The sequence below is a fragment of the Dendropsophus ebraccatus genome, chromosome 5 (assembly GCF_027789765.1).
Source record: "Dendropsophus ebraccatus isolate aDenEbr1 chromosome 5, aDenEbr1.pat, whole genome shotgun sequence".
In the NCBI taxonomy this organism is placed as follows: Eukaryota; Metazoa; Chordata; class Amphibia; order Anura; family Hylidae; genus Dendropsophus; species Dendropsophus ebraccatus.
The window spans coordinates 118,648,369-118,662,955 of NC_091458.1; the positions used below are offsets into that span (position 1 = coordinate 118,648,369).

Genomic DNA, 14,587 nt, shown 5'->3' on the forward strand with positions numbered 1-14,587 from the left:
GGGTAGTGATCTTGGGTCATATCGAGGCAGAATGTTCCACGGCCCACGGAACCGCAACCGCCAGGGCAACCGCACCAACCAGACTACCACCAGAGGACATCAACCCAGGATGCAGACCCGCTCCCAGGTAGGAACCGAACCTCTTATTTACAACATTTCTTCTAAGACTTTATCACCAGCTGAGATGTCTCTCCTACAGAAGGGACTCTCATTTTGTCCAACACCACGATTTGATAGCTTCAAGCTCGATCAAGAACTTTTCCGGTTTTTCCGGACATTGCGCTTGAGGGCCCACTTTGACAAACTACCTACAGATACCGCAAGACCAACACCAACAGGGATGTTCACCCTGAAAGGGGTCGGTCTTCGCAATCGTAGCTCCTACAACCCACCTAGGACCCACCACCCCATCGAAACATATATCTCTCTAGTTCAAAGAGATATTAATCATACCATAGACAAAATTCATAAGGGACATTACCGTCTACAAAACAACTTCCCCCACATGGAACGCATGGCACTCGACACATTGGCCAAAAACAAGGATCTCATTATTAAACCGGCAGACAAGGGCGGGGCCATTGTAGTCCTAGATCGCTCCTACTACATCTCTGAGATTCAGACACAACTTAATGACACTAATACATACATGGCCATTGATAGTGACCCCACCCCACAGATCTCTCGGGACATCCAATCCATCCTAGATAGGTTCATCCATAACAACACCATTGATAACCACTTACAAGAGTTTCTCACGAACAACAACCCAGTGACCCCGGTGTTCTACACCCTACCCAAAATTCACAAGAACCTCCAAAAACCACCAGGTCGTCCTATCGTGGCCTCCACTGACTCAATCTTGTCACCTCTTGCCATATTTGTGGAAAAAATCCTTACCCCCCTAGTCAGACAAACACGATCCTTTCTGTTAGATACGTCTGATTTTTTGACTCATCTAAACAGAGCCAGCCCGGTGCCCCCTGATAGTATCCTTGTGACCCTTGATGTCTGTAGCCTGTACACATGCATCCCACATAACGACGGCATCATTGCCACCAGTATTCTCCTTAACAACGATCACACACTAACACAATCTCAAAAGGACTTCTGCCTTGAACTCCTCCGTATCATTTTGACAAAAAATTTTTTTCTGTTTGGTGACCAGTACTATATACAGACGTCTGGCACCGCGATGGGCTCTAACGTGGCACCTCCGTATGCTAATGCATTTATGGCCAACTTTGAAAATACATTTGTCTATACACACCATCTGACACACCATATCAAACTCTGGAAAAGGTTCATTGACGACATCTTCTGTATCTGGACAGGCTCCACTGACACATTGCTAGAATTCTTCAATGACATCAACCATCACACACCAGGACTGAAATTCACTATACATCATGACACCTCTACCATCAGCTTCTTGGATACACAGGTCTTCAAGGACGACACTGGCAGACTCACCACAGACCTTTACGTCAAACCAACTGACAGGAACAGCCTCCTACACTTCTCCAGCTGTCACCCACGATCAGTTAAAAACTCCCTACCCAAATCTCAATTCTGCAGGGTTAATCGTATTGTTACTAACTCCACTACCAGACAGACACGACTGGATGAGATGTCTAGTAAATTTACTTGCAGAGGCTACCCACACCACACGACCGACCACACTAGGATCAACTTCATGGACAGAAGGGTGAGACCAGACACCAAACGTATAGCATTTGTAAACACCTACCATCCCTTCTCACCCCTCATCCAACAAAACATCAGACGACATTGGAACATTCTGACCCAGGCCTATCCTGATATTACCGAATTTCAGAACCCACCCCTCATGTGTCACAAAAGATCACCCAACCTCCGTGACCGCCTAGTACGGGCTGACATAGGATCAATCAAAAAACTTAACAAACAGACCTTCTTAGCAACACAGAAAAGAGGCACTTTCCCCTGTCTCCACTGCCACCAGTGTTCCAATATTTCTAAGGGTCCTTATGCCACTCACCCCCGCACAGGCAAGAAACTCAATATCAATGGCTTCCATACATGCGATAGCAGCTATGTCGTTTATCTCATCAAGTGTCCTTGTGGCCTTGGCTACGTGGGTGAAACCACCCAACACATAAGGGACCGCATCTCACAACACAAATCAACCATTAGATGCGCCCGCACTCTGCTACCCATACCAGCCCATTTTATCTCAGCCAAACACAATATTTCCCAACTACGCTACCAGGTACTTGAACAGATCCCCTCGGCGCGCCGGGGTGGCAATCGGATCCAGAGACTGAAGGAACGAGAGGCCTACTGGATCCACACCTTGGGAACACTGGAACCTAATGGACTAAACAGAGAGTATGAACTCATGTACAATTAAGCAAGAAAGAGTCCGACTTGACCCTAGTGTATTCATTTCAACATTATATCTGTCTATGCCTCTACTATTTTGACTTATGATGCGATATGTTATTACCATCACTTCCCTGCGGTTTGATTATTACTAACATCATTATACCTCCTCACAGGTTTGACCCATGCCCGCTCTTGCAGCTGACAGGTAGTATGAACAGTGCATACCCCGACAGCCTTTTCTCTATCTTCCCCTCTTTCCCTCTTTTTTTCCTCCCAGATCCTCTCTGACTTTCCATTTATGTTATACTATCTCCCTATAGATCTATCATTTTCCCATATATATACCCTCTGCAGCCCCATCCTTCATATACTGATTACATTTTCCCCCGTCCCCAGTGGTTTACACATTTAGGCCACTCCCCTCTCTGCTTATCCTTGTTTCCGTCTCATACCCTCCACTCAGTTACATTCCGCCCACACTTTGTCCCCCCTCCACCATCAGCATAGCTCCTCCCCGGCCTTACTATATCCAGCGTCACCTGACTCATACGTCACACTGCCCACAGTCACCCGGCATATCCGCCCCCTTCCTATCTTACTCCGCCCATCTCATCCACATCATGGAGCATCAGCCATTCACGCTCCTCCACGGCCGCACGTCACTCAGCCCCTCCCATGACCTACTGCGCACGCGCCGCTCCTATATATAGCGACGCGGCGCAGCTTCACTACGTCATCAGCCCGCGACATAGCCTCGCAACATCACCAGCCCTTCGGCAGATCTACGCCCAGGTAACCATACTTTTCCCCTTATATCCTTCCTACCAAATTGGCCGCCACTATTTACCTCCACCCTTACCCTTCCAGCTGGACTGTCCGGTGCCTCATCACACACGAGTGTGGAAGCCTTCATTCTGCCCGGAACCGCTCCTTCATGGTAACTTATAACCCTACTCTGCACACCCATACAGGTTCTCCACTCATCATTCATAATATACCTTATTCCCCTCAGCAGGCGCAGCCTTGCCTCACCAGCCCCATCTTCCTTCCACTCCCTGTTGATATCCACTTCCAGGTACTACCCTTCTCCTCTATATATTTCTCACCTCCTCCCCCCTGTTTGTCTCCTTTCCGCCTCTGACCATTACACCCTGACCTTGCACTGTTCTACTCGGTACATGAGATTATCAGGATATTGACATGCCTGTATATTTATATATGACTAATCTTCTGTATATGTTTTTTCCTGTAGCCATGGACTACATCGTCCCTCTCTCTACTCATCCATAGACCTAGAACATCCTCCATATCCTATTGTTGTCCTTTCTGTACATTCTTTGTTTATAGACCCCTTCTCTCATTTATTGCTTATGTATTATGTTCCCACGGGGTTTTTTCCCCCACATCTTTATCATCATGCACACCTATGCCACCATTAATTGTGTATCATATCTACTGTATTCATATACGACAAATCTGATATTGATCTCTGTATTCCATATTTATAGACTCCTTGAGAAAGGTGCATTCACCGAAACGTCGGGATATGTCTGTTTTCATCAATGTTACGCAATAAAAGATGCACAAAAGCACTTGCAATTAATTACTCAAGACTATATTGTCCTTATAATGCACTGCATACAGAGCACAAGAGACAGCTATACAAGTAAGTGTCTATTTGAATTGCACCTTGTTCACATTTAGGTTCTACAATTTTATAACTGTATAACAGAGGTTACATTTTAAGCCACTGGGGAAAATGGGGTATATGAGCCAGTTCTCTAGAATTGATCTCACACACAGAAATCATCACACATGTATACACACATACAGACACCAGCACACATGTATACAGACGCCAGCACACATGTATACAGACACCAGCACACATGTATACACACATACAGACACCAGCACACATGTATACAGACACCAGCACACATGTATACAGACATACAGACACCAGCACACATGTATACACACATACAGACACCAGCACACATGTATACACACATACAGACACCAGCACACTTGTATACACACATACAGACACCAGCACACATGTATAAAGTCACCAACACACATGTATACACACATACAGACACCAGCACACATGTATACAGACACCAGCACACATGTATACAGACACCAGCACACATGTATACACACATACAGACACCAGCACACACGAATGCAGACACCAGCACACATGTATACACACATACAGACACCAGCACACATGTATACACACATACAGACACCAGCACACATGTATACAGACACCAGCACACATGTATACACACATACAGACACCAGCACACATGTATACACACATACAGACACCAGCACACATGTATACACACATAAAAACACCAGCACACATGTATACAGACACCAGCACACATGTATACACACATACAGACACCAGCACACATGTATACACACATACAGACACCAGCACACATGTATATAAAAACACACAGACACACACTTACTCTGACCAGGGAAGCTCCAGGTCCCAGGTGCTGCAGTCCCTCTCCTCACACAGCGGCTCCCCGCCCCTCCCGCTCCTTCTCCAACATCCTAGCACAAGTGAAAGCAGGAAGAGGAGCTAGTGAGGGGCGGGGGAGGGGGCCCTATGTCTCTACTGCTTCCTGCCGGCGGGCCCCCCCCATGTCTCTTAGGGTCCGGGCCACATACGGCAGTACCAGTTGTACTGCCCTATCGGCGGCCCTGCAGACAAGTCTATCTCAAGAGCATTTGAGAGCAGAGGATCTAGTAGTTAGGTTTGGGACAAACATTCAGTTTACTGCCCTAGCCTTATATTTAAAGACTCTGACAAAGTTAGTGAGGCTTCATGGTGCCTTCTCTGACACTCCGTGCCCAATGCACATGACCAGCCAGTGCCATCTTAGGCATACTCTTGGCAAAAAATACAGTCACTGATTTGTGGTCAGCAAGGGCAAACAGGTTGAAGAAGCAAATGTACTCAGTTCATAATAGTATTTGGTTATGTGGGACAATTTAAAGGAGAACTCTGGGCTGGGGTAATTTTTGGCAGAATGTTGGGTATTTCCGTCAGTCTTTTGGTTACTCTTTTTACAACCTAAACCAGGAGTGGGTTGAAAACACAGAAACTGGGCAAATCTATCCATTATAATTCTGCGCTGTTGGTTCCACTCTTGATTTTGGTGGAAAAAAGTCTGACGGAAACACTATTTGTGAACATAGCCAAAAATGTACCACATAAATACATATATTGAAAGGGTTCTTCAGTGAAAATCTTTTTCTTTCAAGTCAACAGGTTTTAGAAAGTTATATAGATTTGTAAGTTACCTCTATTTAAAAATTTCAAGTCTTCCCATACTTATTAGCTGCTGTATGTCCTGCAGGAAGTGGTGTTTTCTTTTCAGTCTGACACGGTGCTCTCTGCTGACATCTCTGGCTGAGACTGGAACTGTCTAGAGCAGGAAAGGTTTTCTTTTTTTTTCAAATCTTTATTTATTGAAATGTTATAGTTTTTATAACGACATTAAGAACTGCAGAGAAAAAAGGGGAAAGGGTTTGTAGACCCTATTGCAAATTCAGTTTAAGGCTATGTTCACACTGCGTATGATTCCGGCTGTAGTGGGAACCGCGAATATACGCCCGTAGTTTTGAGGTTGATGCGTTCACTTGAAAGTATACGATATACGCCCGCACAGTGCACACTACGTATGAGCTTACGGCTGGATCGTATACGGCGCCGTGAAAAATGAACAAAACCATTGTTTGAGGACGGAAATGTTGAAACTCACGGCCGTGGATTTCCATGCGGTCCCGTACGGAGTACTTATTTCAGCCAAATTGAACTTGATTTTGTGATCCAAAAGGTTCTGTGTGGTTTACGGGGCTGGGCAAAGATTTCCGAGTAAATGACCTGTTTCAGATCGCTTCGAAACAAGCTAGGGAAGCATAACTGTACTACGGGCGTATGTTCGCGGTTCGTACGCTTCCGGCCGCATGTCTATTTTTCCCACGGGCACATTTTCGGCGTATGAAATGTGGCCGGACTCGTACGCAGTGTGAACATAGCCTAAGACTGTACATGCAGGAAAGATTTTCTATGGGGATTTGCTACTGCTCTAGACAGTTTCTGTCTTGGCCAGAGGTGTCAGCAGAGAGCACTGTGTCAGACTGGAAAAGAAAACAACATTTCATGTAGGACATACAGCAGTTGATAAGTGTGGAAAGACTTGAGATTTTAAATAGAAGTAAATTACAAATCTATATAACTTTCTGAAACAAGTTGATTTGAAAGAAAAAGTTTTTCGCTGGACAACCCCTTTAAGTTTTCCATATGACCCTATCAGTCCTGTCCTGCTCCGATTCCTGATTTTTTTCAACAGTTTATACATATGATAACTCTGCACTGGAGACGGTCCTAGTGCCTCCAGTACATAGCTATATCCTCTCCTAGTGGTGCTAGTCTTCTGTGTTCCTCCAGCCCCGGCTTCTGTGTCAGCCCCGGCCCGGCTCTGTGCGTCATCTCTCACTGCCTACAAGCTCAGTCACCAGATCGGGCCGGGGCCGTAGTTTGTCCGCTAACAGACTTAATACTCTAAGCTTCATGGGGTTCAAAGCTGTTCCCTAAATAAAAATCCATGGACGTGTGGTTAGTTTCAAATAAATTGTCAGCTTTATTAAGTGCAAATCATGTTCACAAATGAGAAGTATACTGTAGGGGTATAGGAAAGCATTTGAACAGCTCTACAGGAGGGGAGTGAGGAGAAAAGAACTATGACATCACAAATGTCAGAGTTGACGTGCGAAAACAATTGCAGCTGCCATATTCATGTGACTGCACAGCGACAGCTACAGCGCCGCATGGTACAACTTAAAAGGAAGGGCTGTCATTAAAGCAAGTTCCCTGGTAACAAACAAGCAACAAATACAACTCTCCGAGCTTCCACATGTCCCTTTCCAAGCTAAACATGGGACATAATGTTTCACTGCAGCTTGTGTGGACTGCTCCCTGACCCAAAGAAAAAAAAACAATAACTCTGCTCTCATCTGCTTGCCAAAAGAACCTTTGTAGTCATCCCAACAAAAAGATGTCACAAACAGATTAGCTGTTAACCACTGTGTTATGTAAACACTTATATAACCACTACTATTTCTACCTTAAAGGGGTACTCCAGAGAAAATCATTTTCTTTCAAATCAACTGGTTTCAGAAAGTTTCCAGAGCAGCAGCAAACCCTATAGAATACCTCTCCTGCTCTGGACAGTACCTGTCATGGACAGAGGTGGCAGCAGAGAGCAATGTGTCAGACTGAAGAGAAAACACTTCCTTTAGACATACTGCAGCTGATAAGTGTTGGAAGACTTGAGATTTTTAAATAGAAGTAAGTTACAAATCTATATAACTTTCTGAAATAAGTGGATTTGAAAGAAAGATTTTCACTGGATAATCCCTTTAAATATGATAAATTCCTACAATCCCAGGTCCCCAAGTAGTCAGTCTTAGCCAGTACCCCGCATGGGTAGGACCCAAGACAGCACACTGTTAACAACCTTCTTACAAGTACCTACACCGAGCACTATGCAGTGTTAAACCTCTCAGAAGAGCACTAGCTAAAAAAACCTCAACCCACGCGGTGGACAAGGAGAAGTCACAGAGCAGGACAGTATCCACTATAGGGCCACAGAGCCAGAAACTGATCCAGATAGAGCAAAGTTGCTAAGGCCTAGGAACTCAGCAGGGAACCCTCAGCATTCCGCTCAACCCAGTTAACAAGGTCTAGGGCCTGTGTCACCCATTAGCACGGTTCGGCCAACGCTAGTGGGCATATGGTTGTGTGAAGACTGAAAGCAAAGGTCTATACACAGGCACAGATGTTCTTCTTCTTATAATTATTCTTCTACAAGTATTCTATTGTATCCTCCAACATCCCGGCAGAGCACATTACAACATGGGTTGAGACTCTCACGGCATCCTCCTCTCTGCTACTCTACCTCAGCACAAGTCTACTGACACGACTATCTCCTACACTGCACTAATCTTACAGATTATTGAAACTTTGTCAAGTGTATATCAGAGATCTTTTGTATTACCTGTTGCACATTTACAAGTAGTAAACCAACTCAACATTACTCCAAGAGTCTGTGGTCATTCATCACTGCCTACACAACATACACACCGCAACCTTGGGACACTTCCCCTTTCTGTGGGTGGCGGGTCCTACTATCCGGGAGGGTCATTACACCGCTCTGGACACCTGTGACTACATCATCTATGATACTATCCCAAGGGACCGGTAGCAACCCGGCAGAACACTGACCACAGGGGAAAAGGGTACAACCTGCCTTACACACTAAAAGCAGGCGTGCCATCACACCTGTGTGCCCACCTGGCACTGGCGTCGTATGACAATCCATTAAGGTCCGTCTGTATCTCGGCCATTCAAAACACCTAGCAAATGACTGTCCGTCCCTCTGATATAACACCTCCGGGGGCTCACCACATTACCATATACATAAAATATTACCATATACACTGTACATTCAAGGAATGCAGACAACACTATGTAAGGCTCTCCAGCTGAATTCTTTTCAACCAAGAATTTCCAATGTATGTATGACTTTGCAATGCCAGGCACCTTATTGACAAGTGCCAAATTGAATACTAGAGGGGGTTCTTTCTCCACTTATTTACAGCCCAATTGAATCCATGTTTGTTCCTCTGTGCCTGCAAAGATAGGGGGTGATGTGAGTAATTTGGTGCTTAAAGGGAATCTTTCAATTTACATTCCATGCGGCTAGCACTGTTACACAGATGTAAGGTCACTTAATCAGGGAGGGTAGAAACGAGATACTCCAGCTTGCTGCATATCAGGAGCTTGCAAATGTCTCTTTGACCTTTTGTATCAAAGAATAAAAAATACTTTTTCTACATCCTGGAAGCATAGATGGATATATGAAGCGTATAGAGATGAGCGAACCGGGTTCGGGATTGAATCGATCCGAACCCAAACGCTCGGTATTTGATTAGCTGTGGCTGCTGAACTTGGATAAAGCTCTAAGGTTGTCTGGAAAACATGGATACAGCCAATGACTATATCCATGATTTCCACATAGTCTTAGGGCTTTATCTAAGTTCAGCAGCCACCGCTAATCAAATGCCGAAAGTTCGGGTTCGGATCGACTCGAGCATGCTTGAGGTTCGATCATCTCTAGAAGCGTACCATGTGTCTTCTTGTCCTTGCAGCTATCTATCTACCTTTAGGCTATGTTCACACTACGTAAAAAACTAAAATCTGCAGCCTGGAGCCCCATTCCAGAGCCCTGGGTGATACATGATGTTATAAGAACTTTGTTCAGTACTGACTCTCTGATATTAGGGTATTCAAGCACATGGTCACTTTTTGGATGCGTTTAGATAACAATTTTTTCATTGAGCACTCATTTATTTATTTAACTATTTATGCTTTTTTGTGAGCACGTGCACTTTAGGAGGTATTTATTATGAGGGTCATCATCTGAGACATATTTGGTTATAGAGTGTACAGGACCTGGATATATTTTCTGTGTTGGGGCCATAAACAGTGCCATCCTGTTTATTTTCTTTTTATAAGCACTGTGTTATGGCAAAGCAGAGAGGAGTATGTACTGCTTGTGCTGCTGGGTCTTTCATTTATGCTCACATAGTACTTGAAAAGCCAGTGCATCAGTAACTTCCCGCACATGCCATCTACAGCCATGTACTGTGTAAGCCGTCTCCAAACACAGTGCTAGCCTTTTTAGGGATCTTCCACCAGCACAATGTCATGACATAGCAAAGAGAAGTATGTGCTGTGCTGCAATTGGCCAGAGAAGTAAAGGAAATTACGTCCTGTGTGTACTGCTGCAAACAGCTCAGCTCTGATCCAGCCCCTTGAGAGAAAAAGCCCCAAAAATGGAAGGGATTCTCAGGGGCTCAGTAATAACAGTATGGATGCTAATATCACAGTGTCGCCAATTTTTAAAAACACTTTGAGGCCATGTTCACGCAACGTAAGTTTTGAATTCATCACGGCTGCTGTTGCTGATTTGCAAAAACGGCCGTGATTAAGTTAACACTTGCGTGCACTGCAGGCAGAGGGAATCCCAGCCGGAGTGCGTACACATTGTACACACTCCGGCCAGGATGCCTAGCGGACGCGTGAAAAACAGACATGTTAGTTTTGTGCGGCCGCTATTTATTGAATTGCGGCCACACAAGCCTAACAGGTCACACAATGGAGTGTGCGGCTCCGGCCGTTGTCGGCTATGGGGAATTGGGATGCGGGCGCACACACGGATGCGCCCGCATCCCAATTCAGCACAAAGGAAGATCATCTGGCCGGTACTGCAGTACTGGCCGGGATGATCTTCACAAACACCGGCCATTCTGTGACCCGGCAGAGTCACAGAACGGCCAGTGTTTTACGCTGTGTGAACATTTCCTGAAGGTGTTCATAAAACAAGACAGCTTAGAATAATAATTTGGATAATTGCATATTGTATAGATAACCCTGTCTCCCCCATCATGTTGTAAATTCTGTACAGTCTAAGGCTGGGTTCACACTATGTATATTTGAGGCTGTATTTGGTCCTCATGTCAGGTCCTCATAGCAACCAAAACCAGGAGTGGATTGAAAACACAGAAAGGATCTGTTCACACAATGTTGAAATTGAGTGGATGGCCGCCATATAACAGTAAATAACGGCCATTATTTCAATACCACAGCCGTTGTTTTAAAATAACAGCAAATATTTGCCATTAAATGGCGGCCATCCACTCAATTACAACATTATGTGAACAGAGCCTTTCTGTGTTTTCAATCCACTCCTGGTTTTGGTTGCTATACAGCCTCACAAATACAGCCTCAAATATACATAGTGTGAACCCAGCTTGATCCTGTAGTCAGACCTGAGCTATGATTGGTAGCTGGGGGCAAATCAAACTATTTTTGTTCTCAGACACATTGATAAATCTGGGCCACAGACACACTGATAAATCTGCAGGGATTTCTCTTACGTTTGCAGACTGCCAGTAGATATGGAATATCCTGGGCAGGTCATCTAGTCACAAAGCGCACAATATACCCATTTTGTAAAATTCCCCTCATTTCATTAGAATTCAGAGCTTGTCAGTGTGTTACAGCAGAGCTCATTGGAGCATGTTTGGAAAATAAGCTCTGCAGTGCTGTGCTGCTTTTGACTTGCTTAATAAAATCCCATTGTGGGAGCATTTTCTCAGCATGTAATACTATGGTGTCAGGATTCTATTCAATCTACTGAATACATCAAAACAACGGAATCTGGATAGTCTGAGTATGCCTTCCAACGCTAAACAAATGGGGCAAACGTCCGCAATTCTTATTGTATACTACATTGCAGGAGTTCATATATCCAATATATATATATATATATATATATATATATATATATATATATACATACACCCATTTAGCTATATATATTTAGCAAAGTTTGTGAATTCAATGCAAACTTTAAAATTTTTTAAAATTATTTTACATGTTCATTCTTGGTTATTATCTTTAACATGGTTTGATATATATAGGCAGTAATTTATTTCAATACTATCATCTTTCCATTTAATCTGTACTTCAATTGGTTGTCCAAAAAATAGTCCATAATGTCTGACCAGAGTATGCGAGTCATACAAGTTTTGGCACAGACACAATATACAACTTAGCTAAATCACATTAGAGGCCCTTTTACTCTACCGCAGTGCTTCTCAATTCCAGTCCTCAGGCCTCACCAACAGGTCATGTTTTGAGGATATCCCATACAAACAACAGCTGTGATAATACCTGAGTATAATTATATCACCTGTGAAATACTAAGGAAATCCTCAAAACATGACCTGTTGGTGAAGCCTGAGGACTGGAATTGAGAAGCACTGATGTAAAGTATTTCAAGATTATCTCTTTCACAGAACTCACAAATAGAGGTGTGGCAGATGTCCAGTCCTTGGCTATTAATAGTATGCTTGAAGGGAATGTTCTCTTCCCTAATAGCAAAACTGCCAGGGTCTGGTTGGGGCTATCTGTAACTTGTTGATCGGTTGGAATTGGAATTACTATGTTTGTTATACAGTGTGTGCACAGAGTTCTGCTTTTCCATAGACTTTAAAAGAACACATTACTAGATTAAATGACCATATTTTTGTTTTCATTTCACAGTGTGTGAACCCAGTCTAAGGCTATGTTCACACAATGTTTTTCCAGTTCCGAGTCTAAAATAACGGATGTCATTCAGCAGTCTGGCTTCCCCTTAGCGTAATGACGGCTGTTGGCACATTATTCTAGTTTGGGGTTACTAATTGGCCTTTGGGTGTTGCTTAATTGAAAAGTCCATTGAATTTAAAGTGACTGTACCACCAGGCCCAGGCAGAAGCACTGGAGGCGGGCCGACCCACCCACCCCCAGTGGGAGAAAACCCTAGCCCCTTGATTCTAATGTAGTCACGTCATGGAGGGGCTGGAGTTTCTTCCCACTAAGGGTGGGTCGGCCCGCCTCCAGTGCTTCAGCCTGGGCCTGGTGGTACAGTCACTTTAAAGGTGCCCTCACACACACCGCATCTGCAGCAGATTTGATGGTGTAGATTTGATTAAAAAAAAAATGTCCGCTGTTTGCAAAAGATGTCCGATTGCATTGCAGTCAGTTAAATCACGGCAATAACGGACGTTATTTTAAATATCAAAATCGGCTGCCTTTTCTCTATTTTTGACATTGTGTGAACATAGCCTTATAATGATCATGAGCAGCAGGATTAAATTCTTTAGTTAAGACTAAAAAGGTCTGAAACATAACATAGACCTCTCACACTCATTTGGAGGAGACGTGAAATCATGCTCCCTATGTGAGGACAGTGATAGGAGAAAAATTTTAATTCAAGCATTTCCGAGTAAGAAGAAAACAGTCCAGTAGGAGACCATAACAGAATCCCGTAAATGATCAAATCCTCCACTCCAAAAACTCTGGGTAGGTACAGGCGCAGGTCCAAGATAGGCAAGATAAAAATGGATGGAACTATAAAAAATATTTATTAAAACAATGACACAACGCGTTTCGAAGTCGTGCTGACCTCTTTCTCAAGTGTCCTGTACAAAGTGTGTTCTAAGGTCTATAAAAAGGGATTGCACATGCTCAGAAGGAGCTGTGATTCAGGTGGTCTCTAATTACAGATACAAGAAACGCCCATCAGTAGGTGGAACATTGTAACTCTTGGTGAGCATATACACAAAGCAATGCCAACAAAATTGTATATGTACACACATATATACGTGGAGACATAGAATATACATAAAATACGTGAAAAATACATAATCTAATAAGTATACATATTTATCGATTTTTTATCTATTATAATATTAAAACATTAAAAATAAAAAATAAAACTGTATAGAATGGGAAAAAAATATAGCCTATCTAGTATTTTCAATGGTTTCGTTCAATCCTTGTGGGGATAGAGTGGATAGTTTAAATATCCAATAGGATTCGCGATTGATCAATTGTCGGTATCTCCTCGGATGATTTTCAGGGATCTGTTCTAATATGATTAATGTTATATCTGTCGGGTCACTTTTATGATAAATAGAAAAGTGTTTAGATACACTATGCAGGAGGAATGCGTTTTTTTATATTGGATCTATGTTTATTCATGCGTGACCGCACTGTCTGAACAGTGCGGCCCACATATTGCAAACCACAACTGCATTCAAGCAAATATACAACAAATTGGGTAGCACAAGTAAGTAAGTTGCGTATTGTGAATGATTCGCTAGTAATATTAGATTTGAAAGTATATATTGGATTCGGTGACATCCATTCACAGCAGAGACAACGATTATGTCTACATCGCATTGATCCTTTGTCATCTGTATTAAGTTGTGTGGAGTCATCAACTGATGTTTTGCGTAGTCTACTCGGGGCCATATGACCCCTTAAAGTTTTTGTTCTTCGAAAAATAATATTAGGTTTTTTTGGTATTATGGATTTGAGTATTGGGTCATTACACAAAATAGACCAATTTTTTTGTAGATGTTCTTTAATTATTGATGCTCCACAATTGTATTCTGTTACAAAGGCATAACTAAAAGGGTTATTGTCCATAAATTTATTCTTATGTTTATTTCTGTTTTTTTCTTGCATATTATCTAAGATGTCCTTTTGTGTAATATTCTTATTTTT

General features: G+C 43.1%; 1 long non-coding RNA gene across 1 annotated transcript; it reads left to right on the forward strand.

Annotated features, from left to right (window-relative positions):
* Positions 1 to 42: 42 nt before the first annotated feature.
* On the forward strand, positions 43 to 3,970 carry LOC138793769 (uncharacterized). The gene is made up of 3 exons (XR_011363341.1): positions 43 to 127; positions 2,541 to 2,572; positions 3,620 to 3,970. It is a non-coding gene; the product is annotated as an uncharacterized lncRNA (long non-coding RNA).
* The last annotated feature ends 10,617 nt before the right edge of the window (positions 3,971 to 14,587 follow it).